This window comes from Manis pentadactyla, chromosome 1 (assembly GCF_030020395.1).
Source record: "Manis pentadactyla isolate mManPen7 chromosome 1, mManPen7.hap1, whole genome shotgun sequence".
Lineage (NCBI taxonomy): Eukaryota > Metazoa > Chordata > Mammalia > Pholidota > Manidae > Manis > Manis pentadactyla.
The window spans coordinates 86113672-86135337 of record NC_080019.1 but is presented as its reverse complement, the minus strand read 5'-3'; the positions used below and the strand labels follow the sequence as shown (position 1 = coordinate 86135337).

Sequence of the window (21666 nt, the reverse complement as noted above, 5' to 3'; positions counted from 1 at the left end):
TTCACCTTAAATTACACAGTATATATTAGTTTTAACTAAACACTCTATTATATTTTCCAAGAGGAAGTTAAATTCATGAAACATTTAAATACATGAACAAAAATTAATTAATTAATTACAAAGCTACTATCAAATATTTAGATTTTATTTAATGGAAAACTCAAAGAAATTAACCTAACATATGTAGATTTTTCTGACATAATATAAAAGCCTGGCTGAAGTCACAAAAAATAATTTTCTCATGTATTACTATGCTTTTGTTAAAATAGAAGTAGCATCATGAAAAATTTCATCAGAATTATTATTGATGTCGGTATCAATGAGGCATAAAGTTTTGCCAAATCTTGTAACTATTTAACAATGCGTCACTGATATTAATAGATGTTTCCATATTTTATCACTGCCAATCATTTGAATATTAAGTTGATACTGTTTTTACATAGTCCAATGTGCTACGTAAGCTGAGGATATTAAAATAACCTGCAGTTTGCAGTGCTACCATTAGGTGGCAGTGTTTGTTTCCCTGTAATTCACAGAAGGATCTAAGCTTAACATTTTTAAGTGTATACCTCAGTTCACTTCAAAAGTTCTACTATATCAATGGTAGCCTACAGAAAGTGAAACAAAGGTGTTAAATAGTTGATCCAAAATAAGACCAACCAGATTAGGGTTTTTAGAAGCCCCAAATCACTGAAAACATTGTGGTACACTTGATTTTCTTCCCTTGTATAATACAAAATGAATACATTTAAGTAAAATGGATATGTACACAGAGTTTAAAACTTTTTTCTAGATTTTATGTTTTGAAAATCCTGGATAAAGTCTTTGAAGTATAATTTCTCCATCTTTTTCCTCAACTTCCTTCCTTCCTTCCTTTATTTATTTATTTATTTATTTATTTGGGTAAATTTAGTGCCCCTGTATTCATGCTCAATTGGGCAACTGGGTAACCCTGTTCCAGCCCGAAGACACACACTACATAAAGACCATCCAAGTTTATAATGAAAGGCTTGCTAGTTTTCAATTCCTTAATGATTAATACTAATTTTTCACCAAATAGGTTATTTTTTCTCAAACCAAAGTGCATGCATGCACACACACACATATTGCTTCATACTCCTTTTTTAAATAGTAAAACCTTAAATAAAAATTTTATGGTATTCCATTATAATTAGAAAAAAATGTATTAAAATTCACTGTGACTGTATCCCAAACACATTTATTATTCAATATGAAACAGTATTACTAGTATTATTAATTAATATTAATAATATTAATAACATATATAAGTACTTTATTTGATGTAAAAAAATATTTATTATCTCAGACTCTGGTGGAAATTTGCGCTCTTATTCTGGAGGGTAGAGACCACGTCTGTCTTGTTACCTGCTGTATCTCTTGTGGCTAGCATACTGCCTGACCCATAGCAGGCCTCATAAATATTTGTGGAAAAGTTAAATGAGAAATTATCAAGCTCCCAGTTTTCATAGCAATGTATAATACAGAGAATAGAGTTTACAAACTCAAATGGAGCTAGATTTAAAATTCTAGCTCTGAGACCTACTAGCTGTGGGAATTGAGCAATAAATTGACATGAATTTTTTACCATTTTAATATTTATTCATGATTAACATTAATTGAGCTTTGATTTTCTCATAAGAAATATTGGAAAAATAATGTGTGTAGAGCTCCTGATAGAAAGATGTTTAACTGGTAACTATTATTTCTTACTCACAGTTACTATAATTTGTTATTCTCAATCCTGATAAAAGAATTTATACAGACAGCTAGTTATTTTTTCTTCTGGACAGCAACATATTAAGACCTTTCAGCATTATTTTATCCCCATGTAAATTCATAGCACCCCTAAATTCTGAGTCTGCAAATCCAGGCTTGAAGTCATGCTTTATCACCATGGGAAGATCAAATTGCAGTAGGAAAAACTTGGAGGCAACAGCAGCTGGACACCCCAGAATTTAGGTTGATATTATGCTTCCATGCACTCATAGCTCAAGTCAAATACATCCCATCCCTCTGCACCTCTTACCCTCACAATGACCAGCACATAGACAGTGTGGCAGGCAGAATTCCAAAATGGGCCCAAGATTCCCATCCTCTGGTGTACAGCCCTGTGTCCCACACTCTGAGTGTGGGAGGACCTAGAATATGAATGGTAGCCAGTCTTTTGTTTCGATTAAGTTATGCAAGACTGCCATGACAGACGGGAAAGAGCTATTCCAAGCAGCAGCAGATACTCCCCTGCTGGCCTTGGAGAAACAAATCGCCATCTTGTAAAAAGAGCCACATGGCAAGAAACAGTAAGCAACCTTTAGGAGCTGAAGGCCTAAGTCCTACAACCATAAGAACTTAATTTTCTCAATAACTAATGAGTTTGGGGGAGGATTCCCCTGGGCCTCAGAGGAGATTGCAGCTCTGACTGACACCTTGTTTCAACCTACTGATAGTCTGACCAGGAGTCCTTACTAACCCATACCTGGGTTCCTGCAGCATGAAAAGTCCAAGTGATAAATATGGGAATTGTCATATAGCAATAGTAAACTAGAACATATTTCTAAGAAACTTCTAAATTATTGAAATATCCATCTAGATAATCAAAGTAGTGATAGGAAGTATCTGAGAATATTAGCATGTCTAACCTGGAACAAAATAAATATCATTAACATGTACAAAAGGAGCAATTTTTAAAGAGGGCTAAATGGTAGAACAACAGCAAAAACCTCTAAATTAAATTCAATCCATCGGTCACCAGCTCTGATGAACAGTTAAGGAAAATCACAGTGTATTCCCTACTAAGGAGAGAATAGCCATGTGGCTAAAAAAAGCAAACTCCCTCGGTTCAGAAGATGGACTTTATAAGCTGAACATTTTATTAGAATTTGGCTTCAAATGTAAATCAGTGTTCCAAGAAGAAATTATGGTGATCAGTGGAGTCTGGTATTTTGGTCTATTTGATAATTAGTCATATTTCTCATTGTAAAAGAATAAGTTAGAATTCTCTGGAAGCCAAACCTTCTCTCGGCTGGTATTATCAAATGATTTTACTCACTTGTAATTATAAATGAAGTAACAATATGATTTCACAAACAAAGAGCGTATTTTGTGTGTGTGTGTGTGTGTACAGAGGATGAACTTTTCAATATTCAGGTAAAATACTTGGCAAACTGTGAAATGTAATTTTTTTTGTGCAGGGTTTTATCAGATGGTATGTATCCTGAGGGCCAAACCAAACATTTCCATCGGGCAATAATACTGATCTTCCTGCTCTGATATTTCACCATGTTTTTGGCATTACCTTCAAAATATGCCTGGAAAACAAATGTTTTGAAAGTAAATGTATAAAAATTATCAGGTAGTAGAGTCTTACAATAGTATATTAAAACTGTCCTCTTTAATTAGTGATTAGTTTTTAGGCTTCAAGCACATAAATATGTTTGAATATTGGAACTGAAAAATAATCAGCAAGCTTGAAATCTCCACATAAGCTAACATTTACTAAGTCTTTTCCATGTTTCAGGTACTGCGTAAAGCATTTTATATGGATAATCTTATTTAATCATCAAAACAACTTGATTATTTTGGCCATTAGATAGAAGAGGAAACTAAGGTACAGAGAGATTAAATAACTTGCCCAAGCTCATAAAGCTAAAAAATTGTGAAGTCAGGAATTCAACCTAAGTAAACATATTCCAGCTACACTATATATTCCAGTGCACTACATATGCTAGATATTATATTACCTAAATGCATTACCTAAATGCATGATAAATAATGCATAATCAATAACTATTGGCTAATGCATCAATTTGTCTCTTTTTAAACCAAATTATAAAATTGAAATAGTACATGCATGTGTATTACTTAAAATACTAAGTTGTACTCCAGCTCCAGATTCCCCATATTCACTTGCTTTCCTCCCTCAATTATCATAAATCTTTTGCATATTCATGCATGAATAATCTATGCATATATAAATATGTATCATGTATATTTTTTATACAAATGGGGCATTCACACACTGTTCTACACCTTGAGTTTTTTATTTAACGATGTGTCAGAAATTGTTCCATGTTGGCACATTAGATCTAGGTTTTTACTTGGAAACTTATGAACTTATTACCATGAAAACCAACAGAATTCTTAGAAGTACCTTCTTTTTCAAGACTGCCAAAGAAAACAAGAGAAGAGAAATGGCATTTTCTCCCTCTCTCACAGTATGGTCTAAAATTTCTTTCTACAGACAGAAAAAAATGAGCCCAGAAAGCCATGAGACTAGGAGTCTGATATTTCTTACATTAAAATTATTTCTGAGGGTTAGTATTATAATTTGCAGTTTTCAGCCCTTATGACTTTAAAAAGAAGGCACATTCCAATTAGTCATCAGAAGGGGAAATAACAAAATTTTCTCTGTATCCCTTCTGTAACAAATCAAGAAATGGAATGCCATGCTCAGCACAAATCTTCTGCAAATCTTAAACACATCATATTATTTTCTATCTAATAATTATGTGTGAGTGTAATTCTATATCCAGAAATGTGCATAATCAAGGCCTTTGGGAATCAAAGGATCAAATCCGATTTTTTTCTTGGTTTCAGTAACTCTTGCTCACAGTCACCTTTCTCCTTATGCTTTGTAATTTTGGGCTATTAACTCATGTTCAATGAGTAGGCTTTGTAAGTAGGATTTCAGTGAGATCTGATAGCTGGACATCGATTTGCTTTTGCTTCTACCAGGTGTCTGAGTTGTTACTGGTTTGGGAGCACATACAATTAGTTGCCTAATTTTGAGTTAGTTCCTAGTTTTGAGGGCCATGCAGGCAAGTGAAAAATGGATTCCAATCCTCCAAATTATTTCTGTCTAAAGCCTACAACCGATGACTTTCCTTTTTGTTTCTCTTTGCTGGTAAGCAAATTTTACAAGTTTATCATTTTCTGTAAATGTAAAATTTCATGGTTCTAAGGTTTATATGGGGCCTCCATCCAATCCCTGTTTGAATTCCAAAAGACCTAATTTCCTGTCCTGTGTATAGTTACAAAAAGCCAAGGCTTTGGGACATAGAGTGAATAGTACACTCAGCAGGGATGGTTTCAGATGTTACAGCCTCTGGCTTTGTTCCTCATTCCCTACATCTATTCTTCATCTTATGAACGAAGTTTAGCATTTAAGAAGAAGTTTATTTTACACAACATATATGAGGGATTTTAGAGTGGGAGTTTTTTTTAAGAAATACAGTTACATGACATGGCTAGTAAACTGGAGATTCAGAAAGTCTTTAAGCTGCAGTTTTCATTAAACTCTGGGCCTAAGTGAACCTCTGAGCCTATCTTATCGTCCCCCTTGAAAGGCAGAGTCATCGTTAATTAACACTGCACCAGGCCACAGCGGAGGAACAGAGAATATTATGGCGTTCAGGGGACTAAAGAAGAATCTTATGTGTGGTATGGGGAAAGGATTTGAAGTCAGTAGGTTATCCAAGTTTACATCCTGGCTTAGCCACTCCCTCTTACCTTCGACAAGGCATTTAACTTTTGAGTGGGGATAAGAGAACTTAATCTGCTATTTTAGGAACCAAATGGAATAACTCATTAAAAATTATCTGAACATCTGAACGGGCTACTCACTTACATTGGTTGAATTAAGTAGTCATCCGTATATGAACACACTGATCAATTAGAGGATTTGAGGGCTGATCGAGGAAAAAAACAGGACCAGGAGGTGGCAGTGTTACATAATGAGCTAAACTGGGTGGTGCTTTGACAGGTTGCATGAGAAGGGAAGTCCTTCAGAAACTAGAGGAAGCCTTCATCCAGAGGGTAGAAGGCAGGAAACTCCCGGAGAGAGGAGAATCAGAGACGGGGCCTGGATGATGTCGCTCAGCTACAAAGTGGGTAGTCTCTGGGTCAGAGGGTCCCAAGGCGCAGCAGGAGTTTGCAGTCTTCTATAGTCCCAGAGTTTGCCTTATCCATACCTAGCAGATGATGCGTGCAGCTTCATAAGGCTATACAAAGCAGGCAGTCTCTAAATAGCTAAAAATATGCTTACTTGGAAAATATCTAAAGCAACTGGATATATAAATGTTTGAGTCTCGTGCTGATAAGATCTGAGCTAATGATCCTAGCCTGTTGTGAAGAAGTAAACAACACAGGGGCCATCTTTATCTCATTTATATAACACATACGGGTGGACTTACACACACACTTAAGATGCAGTGTCATCCGTACTAGATTTTTTTCATTTGTTGCCTGGATTCATTCTCCACCCTTTGCTCCTCCTCTTTGTCCCCTAGGAAGATAACCATGGTGCAGAGGATGCCCAGGCTTCCTGGTTCCTTGGCTTCTGTTTGGCACTAGTAGTACATTGAGGGTGGAAGGACAGGAAGACTGGAATACTAATTCTTTTTGTTCCTCATTGTCCCCGCAGTTTGAGCAGTGGCTGCACTCTACAGTCAGAGCTCGTGCTCCCATGGCAGCCCCACCCCCATGACCCTCCCAACCTGACCCACCGGGGGCTCCGGCAGGCATACTGCTCTTGCTAGGTCCTCCTACCTCGCTCTCCCCCATTGATTCCCTTAAACCAACACATCCCCACACATGGGCCTTTCATTAACTCTCTTCCATTAACCCTTTAGTGAGCCATCTCACAGCCAGAGCTCCTTATTAAACCAGGAGAAATAAATAATGTATTTGCTGACAGAGGGAAAGCTTATTTCTCTTTAAGCCCTACAAGCTATGTATACGGGTTTAAGATATTTTTAATTTTAATTAGAGAATATGTTCACATGGATCAAGAAATGAACAACTATGAAAGCTAAAAAGTTAAAAAAAATTGTTCTTTTCATTTCAACCTTGTCCCTCATCTATCCAGAACCTCCCTCCCTCCCACATATATATCACTATTCTTAGATTCTATGGATCTTTCTAGAGTTATGCATACTCATATATATAAATATGGATTTTTATTTTCTCTTATTTTACACAAAAGTTGTATTAAACATACTGTTTTGACACATTTTCCCACTATATAGTTCCTAGGATTATTTTAACAGATAAATAGCACTCCATTGAAAATATTTGTCATAATTTATTTAACCACTCCCTATTGATAGACTCTGAGTTGATTCTATTTGCATTTACAATTTTGATAAATATTGCTAAATTGTTCTTCATAAAGGTCATACTAACTCACACACCCTCTCCTCAGCAAAAAAGAGAGCTTGCTTCCCTAGAGCCTCACCAGAGGAGTAGGGTGTCCAACCACTTTCTCCTATAGATATTTCCAGCAACATTGCCAGCTCTAGACGATGGGACAGGAGGTTTACACGCAACTGTAGATAGCAAAACACAAAAGCGCTTGAGGTGAAAAAAGAATTAGCTTTAATTTAATAGGCTCAATTTAAATACTAGATACAGAAAAGAAGTTATAAATCACCCTTTTAAATGATTCTTATATTGTTCTCATTGATTTTCTGTTTAACATTGCATCTTTATTCTCCAAAAATGTCTCATTTCCTTACCCTCCAAAGAGTGACAGTCAGTGAGGCAGAATTATTTTTTAACTACTGCTTTCTTTTCTGATGAGTGCTCCAAATTCACAGGGCCATAAACAAATGTAGAGTCCTTGGGGAAAACATATAGCAGTCCCTTTCCTTGACTATCTCTCCAAGAGAATAGTCACAGAAAAGGCATTTCTCTAGCTCAGAGCGGAAATATTCAGCTGGTGTTGCTAGAGGTCCCTTGAGAATTGTTGCAAGACATTAATAGAGACAAAGCGAGTCCCTCCCTCTTCTCGTGTGTTCACTGGTTAACCTTCTGGATGTGATTATAATGTTAGTGAAACGTTGAATTTGTCCCTACCCTGATCTCTATACTGGCCAGCATTAAAATAGAAACAGTTAAAACATTTTTGTTAATGTAAGGCAGAAGCATGCTGGTAAATGCTGACGGCCTACTCCCCAGGAAAGAGGGCCCACACTTTAGTATTTGTCAGCTTCCGTGGTGTAAATATTCCCTCCGTGACCAATTTTAAGTCACTGAATGCAAAATTGGGGAGAGCTGTATAGCAGCATACTACTCTATGGGTTTCCCTTATGTAGAACTTTCACTGTATAGAAACAACAGATGTACACAACCTCAAGGGCATAGATAATAGTAAATAGAGTAAAACAATTAGGAATTTATCTATTTTAAATATTTATTATCTTTGTTTCCAATAAAGTTTAATTCTGTTTATGCTATTTAATTTTTAATAATGACTATGTTTAATAACCAACTTGTTAAAATCTTGAAAATTTATCAGTTGGCTTTTGTAAGCCAGTATAAGCTGACTCTAGCACTTTCTGAGAGGGAAATATTATAGACACAAAGAGAAGCAAACTACCGAAAAAGGACTCATTTATTCATAGACCTCCAAATAATTATAATCACCATAATAACAGTGGGGAAGACTGCTAGCTTCCTACCCAAATCCAATTTTCCCTTCTTAACAACAGAATTATGTTTGTTAAGTTTGGGGATACATCCAGTTAAAATACATTTGCCATCTTACCTGAAAGAAAAGGGAAGACATGTGACTATGTCCAAAACAATGATATTTGAGCAAACATTACTGGTTGGGACTCTGGGTGAGTTTCTTTAAAATAATGTGGATTCAGTTGGCCTTCACCATTTTGTACAACCAGCTTTTCTCCTTTTACCTGAGTGTGATAGGTAAGATCATGGCAGCTGTATTGTGAGCATTAGATGGTTCTAAGGACATTAAGTGTCTGCTAAGAATAGTAAAGCAGAAAATAAAATTATTCTAAGATACTGATAATATAAAACATTCAATATGCTAGCCCTGAACAGCCTGTCTCTGGACTTTCATTGTACGTGAGAAAAAAGTTAATGTATTTTTAAGCCACTTATTTTTAGATCTTTGTACTCACAATCAAATATTGCTTTTAAATGTTAATACAGTTAGGATTTATTGAGTGTCTGCCATGTGCCAGACACCATGTTAAGTAATTTATAAATGTTACTCCTAGAAAATCAACACCTCTATGTGCAGATGAGACATGCCTAGTTTGTGATTTGTGTAGACTTGTTTGTCCTAGGAAGGACTGATTAACTTCAAGTTTGTAAGTATTCACACCTTCTCTACAACAGAAAGTAGGTGTTCTAAGAGATTTATCCTTTCGTGCCACGAAGGGTACTTAACTCAATTTCTGCTCCAAGTACTAACAATATACACAATTGTATTACATTTGAATTTCACACATGAATTAAATACTCAATTCACTGTTTGCAATAGTAAACATCTATTCACAATGACAAGAAGTAAGAGTGAATATAGACTATAAAACACAGTTTTGATATTCTATGGCTTTCTTATGAAGATTTAATTGAGGTAACTCTGCTGTATTTCTCCATACAGTTCCAAAATCTTCTAAAAATGATACGAAGTTAGGCGTAATATCCAGATACGGAATCCCTGCTGGAATTGCAGACACAGGGAACTAACATGTCCGTTTCCTTCCAACGAGTCCATGACAGTGCCTCAAAATACAACAACTCGTTGACATCGATAATCAGCTGGAAGAATGGAGACTTTGGTATGCTTGTCAGTCACATCTACTGTGGCTGCCTGCGCAGGTGGGCGATCAGTCCTGAATAGGATCACTTACGGAGGAAACCTGCTGCTATTATAATAAGGCTTTCCCCTAAATTTAGCTTTTGAAAAACATCGGATTCTTCTTTCCTGAGATACGAAGGGCCTCTTTTGGATTGTTCAGGCTATATAGCCCATTCTCTTTTTGTCTAACCCTAAAATTAAAATTGAGGCGTTTTTGCTTTGGCTTTGTTTTTTTAAGACCTCAGCATGTAGCCATTATTAGTTATTGACAACTAACAACCTTTGCCAAGTCGCTCTTGGCATCCACAGCTCCAGGCAGCAGCATCTCTATTTTGCAGCAGTCACAAAAGTATCCTGAACAAAGTCAGAATTTCTGCAAAAGATGGGGAGACATATTCCAAGATGTATTCTCCTTGTGTTTTTTGAACCACCATGAAAGGTTTCTTAAAGATAACCTTTCCTAAATTACCTCCACTTATTCTTTCAGTGTATTATGATTAAGAGGGAAAAACTCCCCTGAATTTGTCACATTTCTCCTCTGTATTTCTCCCTCATTGAATGGTGAAAATCCTAAGGAGATAACCAAGTGCCCATGTATACACAAGGATGAGGTAAAGGGTTTTATTGCTGCTGATAAATATTTGTTTGAAAATTCCAAGTATGTGTGAGTTAGCTACTTTTTTTTTTTTTTATAATAATTATTTTTTATTGAAGGGTAGTTGACACACAGTATTACATTACATGAGTTTCAAGTGTACAACACAGTGGTAGAACATTTATATACATAATTCTAGGTTCCAGCTATCACCCTACCAGGCTGTTACAATATCTTGACTATATTCCTTATGCTATACATTACATCCCGGTTACTAATTTATTTTACCATTGGAAGTCTGTCCTTTTTTTTTTTTTTTTTTTTTTTTTTTGTGAGGGCATCTCTCATATTTATTGATCAAATGGTTGTTAACGACAATAAAATTCTGTATAGGGGAGTCAATGCTCAATGCACAATCATTATTCCACCCCAAGCCTAATTTTTGTCAGTCTCCAATCTTCTGAGGCATAACAAACAAGTTTTTACATGTAGAACAAATTCTTACATAATGAATAAGTTACATAGTGAACAGTACAAGGGCAGTCATCACAGAAACTTTCGGTTTTGCTCATGCATTATGAACTATAAACAGTCAGTTCAAATATGAATACTGATTTGGTTTTTATACTTGATTTATATGTGGATACCACATTTCTCTCTTTATTATTATTATTTTTAATAAAATGCTGAAGTGGTAGGTAGATACAAGATAAAGGTAGAAAACATAGTTTAGTGTTGTAAGAGAGCACATGCAGATGATCAGGTGTGTGCCTGTAGACTATGTGTTAATCCAAGCTAGACCAGGGCAATAAAACATCCACGTATGCAGAAGATTTCTCTCAGAACGGGGGGGTGAGGTTCTAAGCCTCACCTCTGTTGATCCCCAATTTCTCACCTGATGGCCCCCCTGCGACTGTGCCTGTCTTAGGTTGTTCCTCCCTTGAGGAATCTTACCCGTCTCTGGCTAACCAGTCATCTTCCGGGGCCATACAGGGAAATGTAAAGTTGGTAAGTGAGAGAGAAGCCTTATTGTTTGAAAAAGTTAGCTTTTTACTTCTTTGCATATTTATGCCCTGTGGCTTCTGTGCCCAGCATTTGTCTTGAGGTATCTTTACCACTTGGAAGAATTATGATACTCGGTAAATTTGATATGAGGCACGAATTCTATTTAAGGGTTGTAATTAGGAAGGAAGAAGAAAAGCTATAGAAGTAGCAGGCGGAAGAAAACATGGGAAGATTGATTATTTCTTTGATATATCTTCTTGTAGAGTAACTTCAGCATGTATAGGTTTTAAGCTACTACTTAAATTGCACACACACATTAACATAATAGGAGTATAGTTACATAACCAAAGCATATCTGTAATTACCAGCCATCTGCAGTGAAACCAAGAAAACCAGTTAGGCACCTTAGGCATTTGTGAAAACTTATCTATGACATGGTGGATATTGTCCAAATGAACTTGAACAGTCTGAGAGAAATCAGACAAATTAAAACAACCCATTCCTGGGGACTGTTCACATGCCATATGTTCTTTTAACAATAAATAGTTTGTAGTTGTAAGACTTTGGAGCGCTACAATTTGCACTTCTCCAAATTCATGGTTGAGTTCCAACAGTATAGATCCAGTCCAATTTTGTTGTTTTACTGTATGCACAGGCCAGCTTAGATATCTCCTTCCTCATTCCCATGGCAGGTCCAGGAACTGGTGGGATGAGTGCATCTACAGCTGTAGCAGTGCGTGGATCTTTGTTGGGGTTTTTTGATGATCATCTTCTGGCATGAGTCTTCCAGAGGGTGCAGATGTTGGAAGTTCTTTTTCATATCGTATCTTAGTTCATTTTCGGGGTAGCCCAATTAGGCTTTGATCCTCTGTATAAACACAAACAGACCCTTTGCCTACACTTTTATATGCCCTTTATACCCTTGTGTAGAACTCGTTGGAGGTTACCACACAGGAACTGCCCTTTTTTTTTTGCTATCACTAATCTACACTTACATGACGAATATTATGTTTACTAGGCTCTCCCCTATACCAGGTCTCCCCTATAAACCCCTTTACAGTCACTGTCCATCAGCATAGCAAAATGTTGTAGAATCACTACTTGCCTTCTCTGTGTTGTACAGCCCTCCCTTTTCTCCTACCCCCCCATGCATGTTAATCTTAATACCCCCCTATTTCTTCCCCCCTTATCCCTCCCTACCCACCCATCCTCCCCAGTCACTTTCCCTTTGGTACCTGTTAGTCCATTCTTGAGTTCTGTGATTCTGCTGCTGTTTTGTTCCTTCAGTTTTTCCTTTGTTCTTATATTCCACAGATAAGTGAAATCATTTGGTATTTCTCTTTCTCCGCTTGGCTTGTTTCACTGAGCATAATACCCTCCAGCTCCATCCATGTTGCTGCAAATGATTGGATTTGCCCTTTTCTTATAGCTGAGTAGTATTCCATTGTGTATATGTACCACATCTTCTTTATCCATTCATCTATTGATGGACATTTAGGTTGCTTCCAATTCTTGGCTATTGTAAATAGTGCTGCAATAAACATAGGGGTGCATCTGTCTTTCTCAAACTTGATTGCTGCATTCTTAGGGTAAATTCCTAGGAGTGGAATTCCTGGGTCAAATGGTAAGTCTGTTTTGAGCATTTTGATGTACCTCCATACTGCTTTCCACAATGGTTGAACTAACTTACATTCCCACCAGCAGTGTAGGAGGGTTCCCCTTTCTCCACAGCCTCGCCAACATTTGTTGTTGTTTGTCTTTTGGATGGAAGCCATCCTTACTGGTGTGAGGTGATACCTCATTGTAGTTTTAATTTGCATTTCTCTGATAATTAGCGATGTGGAGCATCTTTTCATGTGTCTGTTGGCCATCTGTATTTCTTTTTTGGAGAACTGTCTGTTCAGTTCCTCTGCCCATTTTTTAATTGGGTTATTTGTTTTTTGTTTGTTGAGGCGTGAGAGCTCCTTATATATTCTGGACGTCAAGCCTTTATCGGATGTGTCATTTTCAAATATATTCTCCCATACTGTAGGGATCCTTCTTGTTCTATTGATGGTGTCTTTTGCTGTACAGAAGCTTTTCAGCTTAATATAGTCCCACTTACTCATTTTTGCTGTTGTTTTCCTTGCCCGGGGAGATATGTTCAAGAAGAGGTCACTCATGTTTATGTCTAAGAGGTTTTCGCCTATGTTTTCTTCCAGGAGTTTAATGGTTTCATGGCTTACATTCAGGTCTTTGATCCATTTTGAGTTTACTTTTGTATATGGGGTTAGACAATGGTCCAGTTTCATTCTCCTACATGTAGCTGTCCAGTTTTGCCAGCACCACCTGTTGAAGAGACTGTCATTTCGCCATTGTATGTCCATGGCTCCTTTATCAAATATTAATTGACCATATATGTCTGGGTTAATGTCTGGATTCTCTAGTCTGTTCCATTGGTCTGTGGCTCTGCTCTTGTGCCAGTACCAAATTGTCTTGATTACTATGGCTTTATAGTAGAGCTTGAAGTTGGGGAGTGAGATCCCCCCTACTTTATTCTTCTTTCTCAGGATTGCTTTGGCTATTCGGGGTCTTTGGTGTTTCCATATGAATTTTTGAATTATTTGTTCCCGTTCATTGAAGAATGTTGCTGGTAGTTTCATAGGGATTGCATCAAATCTGTATATTGCTTTGGGCAGGATGGCCATTTTAACGATATTAATTCTTCCTAGCCACGAGCATGGGATGAGTTTCCATCTGTTAGTGTCCTCTTTAATTTCTCTTAAGAGTGACTTGTAGTTTTCAGAGTATAAGTCTTTCACTTCTTTGGTTAGGTTTATTCCTAGGTATTTTATTTTTTTTGATGCAATTGTGAATGGAGTTGTTTTCCTGATTTCTCTCTCTGTTGGTTCATTGTTAGTATATAGGAAAGCCACAGATTTCTGTGTGTTGATTTTGTATCCTGCAACTTTGCTGTATTCCGATATCAGTTCTAGTAGTTTTGGGGTGGAGTCTTTAGGGTTTTTTATGTACAGTATCATGTCATCTGCAAATAGTGACAGTTTAACTTCTTCTTTACCAATCTGGATTCCTTGTATTTCTTTATTTTGTCTGATTGCCGTGGCTAGGACCTCCAGTACTATGTTAAATAACAGTGGAGAGAGTGGGCATCCCTGTCTAGTTCCCGATCTCAGCGGAAATGCTTTCAGCTTCTCGCTGTTCAATATAATGTTGGCTGTGGGTTTATCATAGATGGCCTTTATTATGTTGAGGTACTTGCCCTCTATTCCCATTTTGCTGAGAGTTTTTAACATGAATGGATGTTGAACTTTGTCAAATGCTTTTTCAGCATCTATGGAGATGATCATGTGGTTTTTGTCTTTCTTTTTGTTGATGTGGTGGATGATGTTGATGGACTTTCGAATGTTGTACCATCCTTGCATCCCTGGAATGAATCCCACTTGGTCATGGTGTATGATCCTTTTGATGTATTTTTGAATTCGGTTTGCTAATATTTTGTTGAGTATTTTTGCATCTACGTTCATCAGGGATATTGGTCTGTAGTTTTCTTTTTTGGTGGGGTCTTTGCCTGGTTTTGGTATTAGGGTGATGTTAGCTTCATAGAATGAGTTTGGGAGTATCCCCTCCTCCTCTATTTTTTGGAAAACTTTAAGGAGAATGGGTATTATGTCTTCCCTGTATGTCTGATAAAATTCCGAGGTAAATCCATCTGGCCCAGGGGTTTTGTTCTTTGATAGTTTTTTGATTACCGCTTCAATTTCGTTGCTGGTAATTGGTCTGTTTAGATTTTCTGTTTCTTCCTGGGTCAATCTTGGAAGGTTATATTTTTCTAGGAAGTTGTCCATTTCTCCTAGGTTTCCCAGCTTGTTAGCATATAGGTTTTCATAGTATTCTCCAATAATTCTTTGCATTTCCGTGGGGTCCGTCGTGATTTTTCCTTTCTCGTTTCTGATACTGTTGATTTGTGTTGACTCTCTTTTCTTCTTAATAAGTCTGGCTAGAGGCTTATCTATTTTGTTTATTTTCTCGAAGAACCAGCTCTTGGTTTCATTGATTTTTGCTATTGTTTTATTCTTCTCAATTTTATTTATTTCTTCTCTGATCTTTATTATGTCCCTCCTTCTGCTGACCTTAGGCCTCATCTGTTCTTCTTTTTCCAATTTCGATAATTGTGACATTAGACCATTCATTTGGGATTGCTCTTCCTTTTTTAAATATGCTTGGATTGCTATATACTTTCCTCTTAAGACTGCTTTTGCTGCGTCCCACAGAAGTTGGGGCTTAGTGTTGTTGTTGTCATTTGTTTCCATATATTGCTGGATCTCCATTTTGATTTGGTCATTGATCCATTGATTATTTAGGAGCGTGTTGTTAAGCCTCCATGTGTTTGTGAGCCTCTTTGCTTTCTTTTTACAGTTTATTTCTAGTTTTATGCCTTTGTGGTCTGAAAAGTTGGTTGGTAGGATTTCAATCTTTTGGAATTTTCTGAGGCTCTTTTTGTGGCCTAGTATGTGGTCTATTCTGGAGAATGTTCCATGTGCACTTGAGAAGAATGTATATCCCGCTGCTTTTTGATGTAGAGTTCTATAGATGTCTATTAGGTCCATCTGCTCTACTGTGTTGTTCAGTGCTTCCGTGTCCTTACTTATTTTCTGCCCAGTGGATCTATCCTTTGGGGTGAGTGGTGTGTTGAAGTCTCCTAGAATGAATGCATTGCAGTCTATATCCCCCTTTAGTTCTGTTAGTATTTGTTTCACATATGCTGGTGCTCCTGTGTTGGGTGCATATATATTTAGAATGGTTATATCCTCTTGTTGGACTGAGCCCTTTATCATTATGTAGTGTCCTTCTTTATCTCTTGTTACTTTCTTTGTTTTGAAGTCTATTTTGTCTGATATTAGTACTGCAACCCCTGCTTTCTTCTCACTGTTGTTTGCTTGAAATATGTTTTTCCATCCCTTGACTTTTAGTCTGTACATGTCTTTGGGTTTGAGGTGAGTTTCTTGTAAGCAGCATATAGATGGGTCTTGCTTTTTTATCCATTCTGTTACTCTGTGTCTTTTGATTGGTGCATTCAACCCATTAACATTTAGGGTGACTATTGAAAGATATGTACTTATTGCCATTGCAGTCTTTAAATTCGTGGTTACCAAAGGTTCAAGGTTAGCCTCTTTAGTATCTTACTGCCTAACTTAGCTCGCTTATTGAGCTGTTATATACACTGTCTGGAGATTCTTTTCTTCTCTCCCTTCTTGTTCCTCCTCCTCGATTCTTCATATGTTGGGTGTTTTGTGCTGTGCTCTTTCTAGGAGTGCTCCCATCTAGAGCAGTCCCTGTAAGATGTTCTGTAGAGGTGGTTTGTGGAAAGCAAATTCCCTCAGCTTTTGTTTGTCTGGGAATTGTTTAATCCCACCGTCATATTTGAATGATAGTCGTGCTGGATACAGTATCCTTGGTTCAAGGCCCTTCTGTTTCATTGTATTAAATATATCATGCCATTCTCTTCTGGCCTGTAGGGTTTCTGTTGAGAAATCTGACGTTAGCCTGATGGGTTTCCCTTTATAGGTGACCTTTTTCTCTCTAGCTGCCTTTAACACTCTTTCCTTGTCCTTGATCTTTGCCATTTTAATTATTATGTGTCTTGGTGTTGCCCTTCTTGGATCCTTTCTGTTGGGGGTTCTGTGTATTTCCGTGGTCTGTTTGATTACTTCCTCCCCCAGTGTGGGGAAGTTTTCAGCAATTATTTCTTCTAAGATACTTTCCATCTCTTTGCCTCTCTCTTCTTCTTCTGGGACCCCTATAATACGGATATTGCTCCTTTTAGATTGGTCACACAGTTCTCTTAATATTGTTTCATTCCTGGAGATCCTTTTGTCTCTCTCTATGTCAGCTTCCATGCGTTCCTGTTCTCTGATTTCAATTCCATCAATGGCCTCTTGCATTCTATCCATTCTGCTTATAAACCCTTCCAGAGTTTGTTTCATTTCTGCGATCTCCTTTCTGGCATCTGTGATCTCTTTCCGGACTTCATCCCATTTTTCTTGCATATTTCTCTGCATCTCTGTCAGCATGTTTATGATTCTTATTTTGAATTCTTTGTCAGGAAGAAAGCGCTCGCCAAAACAAAGCAGCAAAAAAGCAAAAAAAAAAAATGGTCGCGCGCTTTTCTTATGTCCTCTGTCGCTCAGCCTCCAGTGCCCGCTCACTGTTCTTGCTGCCCTGTTTTCCTAGTATCGAGGGCCCTGCACTCTGGCCCGGATGGCTGGGGCTGGGTGTTCGGCAGTCCTGGGCTCCGTCTCCCTCCCGCTCTGCCCACTCTTCTCCCGCCGGGAGCTGGGGGGAGGGGCGCTCGGCTTCCGCGGGGCCGGGGCTTGTATCTTACCCCCTTCGCGAGGTGCTGGGTTCTCTCAGGTGCGGATGTGGTCTGGATATTGTCCTGTGTCCTCTGGTCTTTATTCTAGGAAGGGTTGTCTTTGTTATATTTTCATAGATATATGTTGTTTTGGGAGGAGATTTCCGCTGCTCTACTCACGCCGCCATCTTCCGCCCCCAAGTCGAGTTAGCTACTTTTTTAAATGAGCTGTTACTTTTCTGGTGCCTGCTCACAAGCAGGAGAAGACTGGCGGGTGGGAGAGAGCTCTGTGGGGTCTATGGCTGTGCCTTCTTTATTTTTTTGGTGTCTTCAAAAAATGTCTTATCCAGAGCCTGAACTAGAGAATCATTTGCAGAAAAAGTACATGGAGTCCCTACTCTAGACCAGGCATTATGCTGAGCAGCTGATGTGCTTGATTTCACTCTGACCTCACAATAAACCTAAGAGGTAGTCACTGTTATGGTTATTATTTCACAGATGAGAAATAGGAACTTGGTCACAACTGCTAAATGGCAAAGCCTGAACTCAACCAGCTTTGTCTGCCTCCAAGGTCCTTGAACGTAAACCCCAGGGCCATACTGTGCAGACATGAGCAGATATTCAGTGTATGCTTGGAGACTGCGCAGTGGAGCCAAGAGCCGGCAACAAACACATCCCTTTCAAAATACTCTGCTTCAAAACTATCCCCCTGTGAAGTTCCTCAAACCTCACGTGCCGTTGTTGAGACCTTTACCCTTAGAGCGAGTTACTTTAATCTTCTGGTTTCCTACCTGCTAAAGAGAAACACTTGTTTTGATTTTAGGGAAAAGAAGAAAGTGAGCAGAGAATGGAATAATTTTAGATAATGTCAGCGTTCTGCAACGGTGGCCTGTGTATGGCCATGAGAGAGCCCAGAAGCAGTGAGGGATCCAGAAAAGGAAGTGAGAAGGCATCAAAAGTGTATTTATTGTGCTTTACATGAAGGCCTTTTTCTGCTGAAATAGAGCCACATGCCACTATCAGATCTGACACCTCAACAATAGATTTCTGATATTTGTTCTGGGCCTTGATGGATTTAACATTTTAAAATAAATCAGAACAATGCTGATGATAATGTTTATAAGTTGATTCCAAAACTCTTTTGGATCTTGGTATGGTCCAGAGTCACTATTTTGAAATCCATAAAAATATCATCATGATACATGTCTTTTGGTTGTTTGGAGACACTCACATCTGCACCACAGAAGGACAGGGAAGCAATGACGGTGTGTATTGTGCTGGAGAGGGTACCCTAGACGCTGAGGCTGGGCACATCGGCAGGCTTTCCCACAGTCTCTTTGGCAGAGGAAAAGTCCAGGGGCTCCATGGATGGATGCTCTACTAGTTTCCTATTGCCTCTGTAACAAATTACTACAAATGCAGTGGTTTAAAACAACGAATTTATAATCCTTCAGCTCTGTAAGTTAGAAGTCTGACACGGTATCACTGAGTTAACATCAAGATGTTGGCAAGTCCGCTTTCTTTGCTGGAAGCTCTGGAGGAGAATCCATTTCCTTTCAGCTCCTAGAGGTGCCCACATTCCTTAGCTTGTGGCTTCCTTTCACGGTCTTCAAAGATTACAGCATTGCCTCTCTCCAACTCCTGACCTGTCTTCTCTGACAATGGCTGAGAAATGTTCTCAGCTTTTAAGGACACATGTGATCAGATTGGGCCCACCTGGAAAATCTACCCCCCTCTCAGGGCAGTTAATATCCTATCTGCAAAAGTTTCTTTTTGCTGAGTAACTATATTGATAGTTTCCCAGATTAGGATATTAGCATCCTGGGGGCCATTATTCTGCCCGCCATCATTGGCTTAATTTGGAAATATTTTGATTAGCACTGCCACAGTTGCTGCACGCAGAGCCCCAGGAAGGGGACTGCACTAGAGCCCGGCGGGGCCTCCTCTTCAGAGCTGCTCAGAGGTTACCTCTCCCGCGGCAACCTCAGTGACAGCTAGTTCAGAAACAATTAAAACTCACCTGTGGTCTCCAGATGTGAGCAAATTTTGTAGCACACGGAGGAATACAAATGAACAAATGCTTTGATGCTTTAACATGAAAATTTTCCAAAACAAATTTAAAACATTTCTGATTTGGAGTGGGGCATTGTCAAACAAGCCATCAATTTAGGCAAATCCCAGAACTGGAATGAGACATCACCTTTACTATCCAATGCCGTAATCCCCCCTGCAATATTTCTGACCAATAAATGATATGTAAGCAGAGCAGGGCATGGTAACTCACTGCTCATTTGAATTTTGTACAGTTATAATTGTTTGAAGGTTCTCCCCACCACTGTGCTGAAATTGGCCCATCTGTTGTGTTCACATATGGCTTTCAGTTCTCCGTTTTGGAACCATACAAGCAAAAAATCTAATTCACCTCCTCACTGCTGACTGGTTTTTGAGGGAGCATATAGAGCCATTTGAGGCCACTGTATAGATCAAAGGAACTGATGAAGTTTCCCATTTTACAATTTGAGTCAAGAAAACAAAACAAAATTTAGCTTATGCAGCAAGAAATTACTTATAAGAACAGTTAAGAGATATATAACATAATAGATGTATTAAATTGTTTTTAAGCTATGCTATAATACCCTTTTTCAGATTTGTTACAAGAGAAAAAAAGTACCACCATGGACTTCCAGCCAGATAGTTTAAACTGGATACTTCCCTCCAAAATAATAAAAATCACCTCAGTCCTTAATACTAGGATTAGGAAAACAATCTTTCATTTTCTTTATGAAATATAGTTTGAAATTACACTTTCATGCTATTTTTTTAATTCACTTTTAAAGTCATCTAAATAACATTGCCCATGCTCTCTCTTAAGATATAGTTGTAACAACAAAAAAGAAAAAATTTGAGGGTTGAAATCCTAAAGGAATGGAAGAGATAAGGGCTAGCTATTTGCAGGCAGCTGATAAACAGATGTTTCCGTATTCGGGGGTATTGTTCTTGAAAAGCAATTCGATAATGAGTTTTTTAGTTTATCTCTCATCTTTTGTTCATGATTTTTCTTCCTCTATTTCAAAAAAATTAATCAATAGTAGTAAATATACAATAAAAGCTATAGAAATTCACTCAGCAAGTTTAAATGTGAAAGTGGCTTTGCTATTTGAAACTAAAAAGAAGAAACATTCTGATTCTTAAAGTTTGCTGGTTTATTAACAGTCAAGTAAACAAGCTGAATCCATCAAAACACCATTTCTTATTGTTTTTAAAAAATAATACTGAAAAACACAGGAAGTCAGGGGGAGAGATTTTTTAAAACAAGATGATCTTAATCGTAGAAATGTCAACTTCCCGAAATGATGAAAAGCAACCTGTTCAGAAAGGGAGCACTTGATTGACAGATGAGAATCTGCAAAAAAGCTCTGAGAGTTTGATCCACTGTCTTTTGTGAAGTTCTTGCATTATAAAAATATGGACATACCATGTTCTTCTGAGATACTTTATCAAGTGAAGTGTTATTTGGTTCAATTTTTTTCAGTATTTGTTAAATATAATTGTATTAAAGTGTCCTTTAAGTGTGATGGTCTAATGTTTACCTTTAAAATGGAATACAAGACAAATAAAATCCATATTTGCCATTAGACTCTGATTCTGCCTGGATGAATTTATATTAGCTGAAAAAATTCTAAATAGGATATAATTTAATTGAATGCTTTTCTTTAATCAGTTTTTTTAGATAGTTATAATAAATGATGTAAATAATACCAAATTCAATTTTACCATAGTACATCTTTTACTTTTTTTTTTAAATGGAAAACACTTTATGACTATATATTTTGTGACACAGAAAAACCAGAATCTGAGATGGAGATTTGAGTGTCAGAGGTTTAGTAGAGGATGCTCTCTGGAATATTTCTAAGGAAAAGGGAACAGAATTAAACAGAATGAGCTTAATTATGCCTTTTTACTATCTTTTTTTATTGAGGTACATATAATAAAATGCACAAGTCTTAGTGTGCGGCTTGATGATTTTGACAAATGTTTGTACACTCATATAACTAGAACTGTGATGCATGTGTGCAAAAGTGTTTT

At 37.6% G+C, this 21666-nt stretch overlaps 1 long non-coding RNA gene across 1 annotated transcript in view; it reads left to right on the top strand.

The window, feature by feature from the left end:
* The window catches only part of LOC118921878 (uncharacterized), a 29672-nt gene extending 11033 nt beyond the window's left edge, over positions 1-18639 (top strand). The window contains exons 2-3 of the long non-coding RNA XR_005028537.2: positions 9431-9648; positions 18404-18639. This is a non-coding gene — a long non-coding RNA (uncharacterized LOC118921878). The remainder of the gene's footprint in view (positions 1-9430; positions 9649-18403) is intronic.
* Positions 18640-21666: the final 3027 nt, after the last annotated feature.